Source organism: Cynocephalus volans, chromosome 15 (assembly GCF_027409185.1).
Source record: "Cynocephalus volans isolate mCynVol1 chromosome 15, mCynVol1.pri, whole genome shotgun sequence".
NCBI classification, from domain to species: Eukaryota; Metazoa; Chordata; class Mammalia; order Dermoptera; family Cynocephalidae; genus Cynocephalus; species Cynocephalus volans.
This window is the reverse complement of record NC_084474.1, coordinates 35,641,533-35,653,801: the sequence shown is the minus strand read 5'-3', so window position 1 is coordinate 35,653,801 and position 12,269 is coordinate 35,641,533. Positions and strand designations below refer to the sequence as shown.

The 12,269-nt window shown below is 37.4% G+C and overlaps 1 pseudogene; it reads left to right on the top strand.

Annotated features, from left to right (window-relative positions):
* The first annotated feature begins 339 nt into the window (after positions 1–339).
* LOC134363658 (transcription factor IIIA-like) lies at positions 340–1,255 on the top strand (annotated as a pseudogene).
* The last annotated feature ends 11,014 nt before the right edge of the window (positions 1,256–12,269 follow it).

Genomic DNA, 12,269 nt, shown 5'->3' with positions numbered 1-12,269 from the left:
TGCAACTTTCTCATAATTTTGTCACTTAAATTCCTCTTATTTGAGGTCAAGCTAAAAGATTTTCCTGATTGTGTAGTGCTCCTCCTTGCTTGGTGCCCACCTCCAACAATAAAGTTGCATATAAATCCTCACTTACCTACTGTACTTTGCACATACACATACCACATTTTTGGCACTGGAGATTATTTGTGGTTTATAGATTTAGCTCACTGAGGTCTTTGAAGAGAAAGACTGGGTGCCCTGAGCGATCAGCCATGAGTGGGTTTGCAGCATGTGGCTCTGTTGGGTCTGAGGCGGTGTTGTCCCTGACCATCGCCACGCTGCCCCCTCACACTCCCTAGGAGTTTCATCTGTTGCTTCCCCAACTGCAGTGCCAGTCACAGCAAGGCCTGGAAGCTAGATGCACACCTGTGCAAGCGCATGGGGAGAGACCTTTTGATCGTCAGGGATGACCGTCTTGGTCACCACGCCCTAATTCCTACTGGAGAAAAGTCACTTGTTTGTGCAGCTAGTGGCTGTGATCAAAAATTCAACACAAAATCAAATTTGAAGAAACATTTTGAACTCGTGTAAACACGAAAATCAACAAAAACAATACGTATGCAATTTTGAAGCCTGTAAGAAGAACTTTGAGAAACAGCAGCAGCTGAAAATGCCTCAATGCCAGCATACCAATGAACCACTGTGCCAGTGTCCTCAAGAGGGACTTGGGAAGCACTCTGCCTCACCCAGCCATCTGACACCACCCGGGGTCCACGAGGTTTACATGATGTCAGAAGGGATGTTCCTTTGTGGCAAAAACATGGATGACTTCTGAAACATGTGAGAAAAAGCCGTAAGGAAGAAATAACATGTGAAGTCTGTGGGAAAACATTTAAATGCCAAGATTATCTTCAGCAACATAAGAAAACTCATGCCCCCAAAAGGGATGGATGTTGATGTCCAAGAGCAGGTTGTGGTGGGACCTACACAGCTGTGTTTAACCTCCAGAGCCATGTCCTTTGTTTTCATGAGGAAAAGCGCCCATTGTGTGTGAGCATGTGGGCTGTGGCAAGACATTCTTAATGAAACAGAGGCACATGCTGTCGTGTGTGATCCCGAGAGAAGAAAATGATGCTCAGAGTAAAGCCATCTAGTAAAAAATGGAATTTAGCTTCGTTTCAGTAGATATATTCCTCCGAAAAGGGAACAAGAGCAAGGCTTATCTTTGCCTAAAAAGAAAGAGTTGCCGAACTGTATGGAAGACAAGGTTTAAAGGAAGAGACAATGGACACAGGGTACCAAGGAAAAAAAGAAGGAATAAAGAAATGGAAATGAGTGAGGAAGGAAGGTGGAAAAAAAGACACTGGGAATGGTGGTGAAACCATGGACTTTCTGAATTTTCTAGTTTCTCATTTCCCCATTGTCACAGGCACCTGGCACTGCCAGAATGTAAACTGCTGATGTGTAGTCCTACAGGCTTCAGGGAGCAGACAGCAAAATACATACCAGTTTTCAGACCGGCCTTCTCCTTCTCTAGAAGCCTTGATTGTAATCTGGGCTCCGGTCACGGGCTGGTATTCCCGAGGATCTGCGCTGGTGTCCCTTCCCACCAGTCTCAAGTCTTGCTCCTCTGTGAGTCTAATCACATCTGCTCAGTGCGTGCTTCCCAAATCATTGCTCTTCTCATCAAGTACATCAATAATTCGCTCATGAATTTTTCTTTTGATATTACTAAAAAAAGAAAAAAAAAAAAGGAGAAAGACTGTGTGTGCTTGTGTGCACGCGCGCGTGTGCGCGCGTGTGCGCGCGCGTGCGCACACACACACACACACACACACACACACACACACACACTTAAAGACAGAGATTTATTATTTTTTCTTTGCATTCTCTGCACTTAGCCCACAGCTTGGTACATAGTAAGGGCTCAATAAAAATTAAACAAACAAACAAACAAACAAACCCCAAACAAAAAAGTTCACCCACTTAGCTGAAGAGGGACGTATTGAACAGAAGGGACGTATCACTCATGGTCCTCATGGGAAACAGAGGCACACTTAGATGAAATTCAGATGAAAATTTAATGAAAGGACTATTTATAAAGTACAGATAAAAAAACCAACAAAAGATGTTAAAGTCCCAGAGTAAGAAGCTAATACCACCCCAAAGTCTGAGGTGCAAGGGGAGGAAATAGGGTTGTTAGCAGAGTCCAGTGAAAGCAGAAGCTGTAGTGGGCCAAAAGAATGGTCCCAAAGCAGACAGATAGTGAAAGAAGACATGCCTGACCTATCTTCTCTCACCTTCAGATTTCCTGTTGGTACCTGCTGTTGACTGGATCACCTTTGGAATTCAGAGGGCAGGAGAGCTCACGTGAGGAAGTCTTTGTCGGGCACAAAACAGAGCCTGGAAGGACGGAGAATGGAATGGGTGGTGCAATCAGAGAATAACCAGCACAAGTAACTTGCTGAAACCTTAATATTAAATGGATGGGTGACAATCAATCAATCTATGGAGCAAGATGCTTGTGGTATAGATCTTCAGTAGATTGCACCAATATTATTAGTCTAAAATGAAGTTGCCTGGGGAAATATGTATCTTAACTGAAATCTTCGAATATTTTTCTTATCCATATCCTGGTAACAACAACAAAAATGCCAATAGCAACAACAACAAAAAAATGACCACTTTTATGTGACAGATGCTGTGACACCAGTCTCCATTTTATAAATATGAAACTGACACAGACATTAAGTAGTTTGCCACAGGTGCAAACTAGTTAGTGGTGAAGCTGGAGCTAAAAACCAGGTTAATCTGATGCCAAAGCCTCTCAATTCCTAAACTACACTGGTGCAAGGAGAATCAGTATTCTGCTCAGTACCAAGCCTTATCATCCTGTAATAGAATTGTGCAAGGTGAAATTCTCCCCTGAGGCAACCTGCATAAATTGTGGTGAATAGTATCTGTGCAAAGGAGATCTAGGGAGCAGACTACTATTTTTGACTTAAATACCAAGATAGGCTATTTTACTTTCAGCAAAGGAAAGAAAGATAAAAATGCTAATCAAATCTTCTGAGCATAGGGTTATCTGGGGGGGGTTTAATTAGAAAATCTCAGTGCATGTGCCTAGTGAAATGATAGCACTATAATTGAATATGGAGTCATGTTGATAATTAAATAATGTAGAATAAATCCTCTGAACAGGTTTAATTCTTTTTTCATGTTGTGCATTAATGGAGCAACGCCCCAAATGTATTAGCACATAAAATATACTTTGCCTACTTTATCAATTAAAAACTTGACTTGGTGCTATAAAATTGGTGGTCTTCCTTTCCTTTTTTCTTACTCCTGAGCTGGAGCTTTGTGGATGTGTTTTGTTTTATCCATTAGCGTAATGTAAGCAAAAGTGGATTGAACCTCACAGAGTCAGGACAGGTCCATTCAGATTTCTGCTTTATTCGAGTCCCTTTGGAGGATAAGAAGGATTGAGAGAATGCAAAGGAGCCTGTGACGGTGGCCAACCACACAGAACTCGGGCCCAGCTTCATGACAACCCAAACCAGAGCCTTAACTTACTGAGCAGGAGCAATGGACGTGGAGTCCCAGCTTCAGGCCACACCCACATCTCTGTTTTTTTCTGGTCATGATCAGTCCCACTACTCAAAGTCCCAGGTTAAAAATTTTTGTTAAGGAACTTTTGAGACCTTGGCAGTATCAATTCTTGGGAAAGCTAGAAGAAATGGTTGACATATTGGTTAATTATTTTTCTAGGAAAAATATGGCAAGAATGACTTAAGATGACTGTCAGCCAGCCAAACAGATGTTTTGCCCAGTTTCTGAATTTTATAAGGGGATATTTTGAGATTTATGCTATTTGTTTGCAATCTAGTATATGCTTTCTCATTAGATTTTTATTACTTTGCTATTAAACATCATGCTTACTTCCATATTTGTATTAAAAATTTTCTGATAGAGTCACAATTCTTAGATGTATTGGTGCCTAAATTGTTAAAGATGTTAGACTTATTAATTTAAGAATCAAATTTCTGTTTTTTAAAAATAATAACTTAGGGCCGAGCCCGTGGCGCACTCGGGAGAGTGTGGCGCTGGGAGCACGGCAATGCTCCCGCTGCGGGTTCGGATCCTATATAGGAATGACTGGTGCACTCACTGGCTGAGTGCTGGTCACAAAAAAGACAAAAAAAAATAAAAAAATAAAAAAATAATAATAATAACTTAAAGAAAACAATAACTTTCATTTAAACGGTATAATCTTAGTATTTATTCTCTGTATAATGCTCCATTAGTTATTCTGAAGTGGAAAGCTCTGGTGAACTTTATTACAACTGACACATATTCAAGGAGGAGATGAATAATTCAAATATTCTGGAATTGCAAAAGCACCATTTCTTGGTCGCTCTGACTCAGCCAAATCATTTTCATTTAATATTCTTTTATATTCTTTTTTCCATTTTTTCTCAGTATGGTACAGACACCATGTCTTATGTCTCCTTAGGTGGACATTATTTGAATTTCTGAGTCAAAACCTTTCCTTTTGCAATGACATGTTTGCCAAGCTGGAATAAGAAATGCAAAGTCATCAGCCATCACTTTTCATCCTTCCCTGATCCTGTTGGTGGGTACAATTCAACCTCTGCATTTTTCTCTTTCACTGAAAATGTGTGCTTCCTATAGTATTTTGCTCATTACTCATTTTGTACTCTGGTATAGTTGGATCCTTAAATAGTAAAAAGAAAACCATTGCAATGTTTAAATAATTTTTATTTAAATCAAAAGTTAGACAAATTGCTAAAATTTCCATATGGATTTTTGCATCAAATAGACTGTTTCAAACCCATTGTTGTTGTTTCAGCCATGTGGGCAACCACATTTGGAAGCAGTGGAGGAGAGAGTTGGCATTATGACAAGAAGGGCTATTAGAAAACCAAGGCAGATGCTCTAAAACATAGATCATTTTTCTAGGAATATATGCTGCTACACAATTATATCTACAATATCCCAAGGTGCTTAAGAAGTGAAAATTAATCATTAAAAATTTTTTACTCTCCTAGAATAACATAATTCTGAATATTACGAAAAAATTTAGAAGTTTTGTATCAGTGTATAAATAGTCAAATAACTAATTAGTTGGTTTCCTGTTAGGATGTTTTGCTTTCATAAAGACCAAGAAGATGTTAAAGCCAAATTTCACTATACTTCTGCTCCAGAGGTAGGCGGTTCACTTTTAAAAGCAGTTTTTAAACAGTTAATCTTAATTTTAGAGAAAGAGAAAACTTTTATGGCACCTCTGAACTGAATTTTCCTTTGTGGTCTTTCGTTTAGAATTCGGAAATTAGTTCATTTGAACATGAAGTATGGCTAATTTATGAAGCACGAGGAAATATCTAGGAATTGACTTGACTTGGTGGCTATATTAGAAGACGAGTTTTGACTTTTTGCAAATTCTTTTATTTAAACCATTCCAAAGTGAAATGTTAGCAGTACACAGCAATTCTAGGTTGGCATATTTGGATGTTTGAGAGATTGTCCTGTGTCAATAGAAAGTTGGTGGAACTGTTCCAGCTTCAGTGGCCTTTTATTGGTGGGGCTCAGGCATGCCGAGCTGAGGGACAAAGGAGCTGTTTCAGCTGCTGCTGGGGCCACTGATAGTTGCTGTGCTGCTAGTATGGTAAGAGGATACACTACAAGATGTTAATGCTGCTTTTGTTCTTCTGTCCCTGCGAGGTGACTGCTGCTTTTATAAAGACATGCTGCTTTTTCTTAGTGAAGCTTTTGTAGAAGTAGTTGTTGGACTATCAACATTTTGCATGTTGATCTTGTAATATCTTCCCTATGGAGGAAATATAATCTGATTTGGTTGAAAGCTCAGAAACATTTTGGGAAACCCGGAGTTAATCACTTAAGCCTCCCATTACAATTAAGCTTTTTTAAAAAAATCATTTTTATTGATGTATAATTTATGTAAAGTAAATCCATTTAAAGCTTACAATTTGATGAATTTTTACAAAGGTATATACCCATGAAATCATTGCTGCAATTATGATACCGAACATTTCCATCACACCAAAAGATTTTTATGCCCCTTTGCAAGCCATCTTTCTCTTCATCTCTGACCCCAGGCAAACACTGATCTATTTTTGTCGCTCTAGGTTAGTTTGCACTTACTAGAATGTTATATAAATGGAAAAAAAATACAGTATATTCTTCTATGTCTGATTTCTTTCCCCTTAGCCTAATAATTTTCAGATTTTTTAAAGTTAGATATATCCATATTTTTTCCCATTTTTATTGCTTAGTAGTAGTCTGTTACATAGAGATACTAAATTTTGTTTATCAATTCACATGTTGATAAATACTTAGGTTGTTTCCAGTTTTCACCTATCAAGAATAAATCTGCTGTGAATATTTGAGTACAAGTCTTTGTGTGGACATATGTTTTTATTTCTCTTGAGTAAACATGGTTTCCTTAAAGGATGCTGCCAAACAAATTTTTGAAAGGGGGTATACAATTTTACACTCCCACCAGCATTGTGCAAGAGTTCCAGCTACTCCACATTATTGCCAACACTGGTAATGCCTTTTTAGTTTTGGCTATTTTAATGGGTGTGATCATGACATTGGTTTCTGTTAGAGTTATGTTTATTGAAGTATAATTTTCATTATGTAAGATTTACCTTTTCTAGGTACACAGTTAATATAGAATATTACAATCACCCCCCAAAATTTCACTATGCACTTTGTAGGGAATCACCTTGTCCCATTCCAGGGAAGGAAACCACTGATCTGATTTTTCTTCTTCTAGCTTTACCTTTTCCAGGATGACACATAAATGGAATCATACATCATGTAGCCTTTTGCATCTGGCTTCTTTCCTTTCGAGTAATGTTCTGGAGATTTATCTATGTCGTTGTAACAGTAGTTTGCTCCTTTTTATGTTGGGTTGTATTCCATCATATTGATGTACCGCAGTTTGTTTACCCATTCAATAGTTGATGACTATTTGGATTGTTTCCACTTTTTGGCTACTATGAATAAAGTCTCTATAAACATTAATATACATGTCTTTGTATGAACATATGTTTCATTTAATATACATAAAAGTGGGATTTCTGGGTCATGTTGTATTACATGTTTTGATGTTATAAGTGCCAAATTACATTCCAAAGAGGCTATACTATTTTGCATTTCAGCTAGCAGTGTTTGAAAATTCTTGCTGTTCACATCCTCTCAAGTACTTGCTGTTTTTAAACAGGGTTTTAAACTTTAGGCAATTATTGTGATACTTAGGCACGTCTCTGGTGACTAATGATGGCAAGCATCTTTTCATGTATTTATTTTCTATCTCTTTTTTGTTAAAGTGTCTGTTAAACTCTTTTGCACAGTTTTAATTGGATTGTTCATTTATTACTGTTTTGTAAGTTTTCTTTATATATTTTGGACACAGTCCTTTATGAGATATTTGTTTTGCACATATTTTCTTTCACACTATGGTTTTAAAAATTTTTTTCTTGACTATCTTTTAAAGAGTAGAAGTTTTAATTTTGATGAAGTCCAATTCATCAATTTTTTTCTCTCATGGTTTGTGCTTTTTGTTTTTTAATAAATGTTTGCCTAGCCAAAGATCTCAATGGTGTATTATTATGTTTAATTCTAGAAGATTAGTAGTATTAGGGTTGATGTTTGAGTTGATTTTCGTATATGACATGAGGCAAAAGGGTAAAGTTTTTTTTTTTTTATGTCACTTGTTCATTGAAAAGACAATTCTTTTAATTGAAATACCCGGCCACATTTGTTAAAAGTCAATTGATATGTGTGCATCTATTTTCTAGATTATCTGTTTGGTTCTATTGATTGCTTATCTGTATGCCAATACAATAAATAGGTGCTTGGACTAAATCTGTTATGTTTGTTTTAGGCAACATGACATAAAACTGAGTATAACCAGACCTACTTGGAGGGTAGATGCAGCCAGGCTCCTTGTCCAGAGCCAAGTCAGTTAAATATGACATTAATCCAGGTGTAGCCAGAGGTATTGGCTTTTGCATATATCCCACTTACACTGGCCATCAGGAAATCCAGGGCAAAGGAATTTTTTCCATCACTTGTGCTAGAGTTTAGATTAGTGTGTGTGTCAGGTAAGTGTAGACCTGATGTCCACATAAGAAATAGTAGTGTCTTTAGTAACAGTATTTTGTTAATGTGGGATTAGGGTCCAGTTTTATTATGTTTGTGAAAAATGTGCAGAAGAGTTTTGTCTTCTCTTAATCAGGAGAGGGAGACCACAGGATACCAGTGATAATAGCCTGTCACAACAATTAATATTTTCTTTATGTTTTTTTCCTGGTTTTATAGTTTTTATCAAATTTGAAAAATTTTCAGCCATTATTTCTTTAAACATTTTTATCTTCACTCCTTTGGAATTCTGATTATACACATATTTTAGGTTGCGTGAAGTTGTTCCACAGATCATCAATGCTCTGTGCATAATTTGTGTTTTAGTCTTGTCTCTCTTTGGGTTTTATTTGGGATCGGCTCTATTGCAATATCTTCAAATTCTCTAATTCTTCCTTGAGTGTCTAATCTGCTGTTAATTGTATCCAGTATACTTTTTATCCCAGAAATTGCAGGTTTCTTTTACTAGAAATTCAATTGATTGTTTTGTGTTTTTCATGTTGCAATGGAATGAATGTTTGTGCCTCTCCAAAATTAATATGTTGAAACCCTAATCCCAATTATTTGGTATTTGGCGTTGAGAATTTAGGGAGGTAATTAGGTCATGAGAATGGAGTTTTCATGAATGGGATTAGTGTCCTTACAAGAAGAGGTCAGAGAACTAGCTTGCTCTCTTTCCACCATGTGAAGATACAATGAGAAGTCAGCAGTCTGCATCCTGGAAGAGGGCCCTCACCAGAACCTGACCATGTTGGCAGCCCAGTGTCAGACTTCCATCTTCCAGAATGGTGAGAAATAAATCTATGTTGTTAATAAGCTACCCAGTGTATGGTACTTTGTTATAGCAGTCTGAATGGACTAAGACACATGTTTACTTAACATATGCAATCTTTCCTCAGTCTTCTCAAACATATTGAATATTGTTAGAACTATTTTAACATCCACACCTGCTAATTTTATCATTCATCTTATTTCTATTTCTATTTCTATTTACTACTTTTTTCTTTATTGTGAGTCTTATTTTTCTCCTTCTCTACCTGACAGTTAATTTTTTAACTAGATGCCAGAAATTGTAAATAATATTTCTAGGGCGCTGAGTTTTTTATGACTTTATTATTCCTATATATTTCTTAAAATTTATTCTAGCACACAGTGAAGTTACCTGGAAACAGTTTGAATCTTCCTAAGTGTTCTAATTCTGTTAGGGTGGGCCAGAGCAGCCTTCAGTTTAGGAGTAATTTTGTCATGCTACTAAGGCAATATCTTGTTGAGAACTGTACCTGAGTTCTGTACTGGCTGGTGGGAACACAAAATATTCCTGACACAGAGTATGAGCTCTGAAGATTGGTCTTTCTAATCTTTTTTGGGTGTTTCTTTCTCAGTTTCAGTCGTTTCCCCACATGAATGTCCTGATCGGTACTCAGCTGAATACTGAGAGGGTCCTTCTGCAGGTCTCTGGAGGTCTCTCTGTGGTCAGGTTTCTCCTATCTAGACTCTGCTCCATGAATTTCAGCCACGTTAGGCTCCCTGGACTCCCACCTTTGCCCCCTCAACTCAAGGAGAATGCTGCACTCCACTTAGGTTTCATCTGTCTGCACCGTGGCCTGGAAACTATCTCCAGACAGCAACTGGAACTAGTGTAGGGTTCACTCTGCTGTTTTCCTTCTCTCCTGGATCCCTCTCATGCATTGACTATTGTCCAATGTCTGAAAACCATTGTTTCATATATTTTGTCTGTACTTTTAGCTGTTTCAGGTGGAAGGATAAGTCTGGACCTGTTACTCCTTCCTGGCTAGAAGCAGGAGCCATTTGTCACTCTGCAATTTGGTTCCCTTTGTTGCCTTACAACCTCAGCTGTCCGCTAGGCTTCAGAAAAGTCTTATAGATCATCCTCATAGAACATCTTATAGATGATTCAGCTTTTTCATGATTTGGGGTAGGAATAAAGTTGTTTTGTGGCTTTCTACATCATTAGCAGAAGTGGAAACTTCAGTAAATGTACATTTAGCTTTCAAACAATTAAAAATTAGTCTGTATTGTGCTATAGCTTGGTTTACATAAGGGATGGTATCTTAGTCTATTTTGTGCTGCTATAACAGAATGCCTGAGATTGAGTAACTTATAAAGAACAGAAATTTATTTCTCACAGTTCTGGAGGCTGGGAAGTCCAAGATCAAGGCACTGACAGGTTAGGACCTTCTTGCTGCATCCTCATATGTCAGAAGCTGAAAGGGCAAGCTAGCAAGCTAGCCAAAAGCCTATTTTATAAGGGCCTTAATCCATTATCAAGAGAGGAGCCCTTATGGCTTAGTCACCTCTTAAAGGCCCCACATGTTAATGCCATCATCTGGGCAACACCTGTATTTCAGAGGAAACACATTCAAACCATAGCAGATGGTGTCATCATTATATTTAAAAATTGCTTATGTATAGGAACATAGTTATACATACATTATACATAGCTAAGTAAGGCAACACTAGAATGAATTGACATTTCAAATAGGGAAAAATGTATGACAATGCGATTTGGGATATTTCTAACTGAGAAGTTAGGGCAAGGTATGGCTGGTCAATGACATACATTTCAGGTAGCATAAGAAATATAAAAAGTATGAGATCTAAGATTTTCTCAGTTTTAGTCTCTGCTTTTTGACTTGAAATTACTTAGTTTCAAGCAATTTGATATTGCTTGCTATCACAATTAAGATATCAACCAGCAACCATGAAGTAAGTGCACATTTTTTACTTTTTTCCAAAGTAGGAAAATGAGAACAGCATTATTGAAATCTTTAGTGATTATTCTGAAACAGTAGCAGAAATACTTTTGAAAGTCACATCTATATTTACTTCTAGGGTAAAACATTTTATTCTTCCTCCCAGCTCTATTTTCTCCTCCTCATCTAGGCTGACTGGCTTTTTTAAACTTGTCTCTATGTTGACATTTTATTATAATTGACTACTTTCCCATTCTATGGTGTCCATTTCTCATCTTTGGTCTGTTTAAAGGTATATTAAATAACGAGATTGCATTATTGGGGCATTTAAGGACATTTTAGAAAAAAAAAATTTGTTTGTTGCTGACATCATCTAAGTATTCAAAATCACTGAGGGGAGTGGGTTAAATATTCTCAAGTTAAGTTGGGAACAGGTAATGAATGAGGATTGTGCTGAATTAATGAGACTCTTTCCCCTAAACTCTGGCCTCCTGGGAAGAAATATAGCAGCTGTTCAGTGGTGCACAACTGCACTACTTAATGTACCTTCTTAAAGCAGACAAAGCAGAAAAGATCTAATGCATTTAAATCTGCAGAGGTGGAGGAGGGAATAAGTATGTTACCTCCTCGGTTGTAGTTTGGCCATTGGTAATCATATGAAAATTGCCAGAGGATCCTTATAGGCACTAGTGGTTTAGAGCTGTGAATTTCACGAACCTCATAAGACTGAGCCTGCCTTTGCCCAAAGTCAGGATGTGGCATGTCTAAGCCGACTTCCTGGTGCTTTTAATGACAGCACACACGCTTTGATGTTTTGAAAAGAAAATGGCCCCTGAGATTGGAAGTATCAGCTGTAGTAGGAAAGGACAAAGCACTAAAGCCACAGCTGGTTGCCTTACAAGCTCTTTAGAAACCATTCCCTGTATGTGGACTTACCACAGGTAGAGAAGACTCAATCCAAACCAAGATGGCTACACTCAGCAATAATTTTACCTGTATGATCTCATGAGGTCATGGACCAAAGAAATATGACCATAAGCAAGGCAGGGCTTTATAATGGAGAGACTGAACTGGTCAATCAAAATGAATATTTAATGTGAGTTGAGCATGTCTTATGCATGTTTTATATTCCAAGATATGTTTTCTGAATAAACAAGTGATTTAAATTCCTGTAAGATCTCTTTGACAGCAGTGACTTTAGGCATGCTTTAAAAAAGAATTTTATTTTCCAAAATTATTACTTGGTGTCAGAAATTTGTCAGAAAATTTAGCAGTATTCTAGCCCTTTGAATTTTGTTATACATTTCCTTTGTTTATCCTTTTTAAAAATTATTTATTTATTTAATTTTTTATTATACATACATGTGGGGTACAAAGTTGATT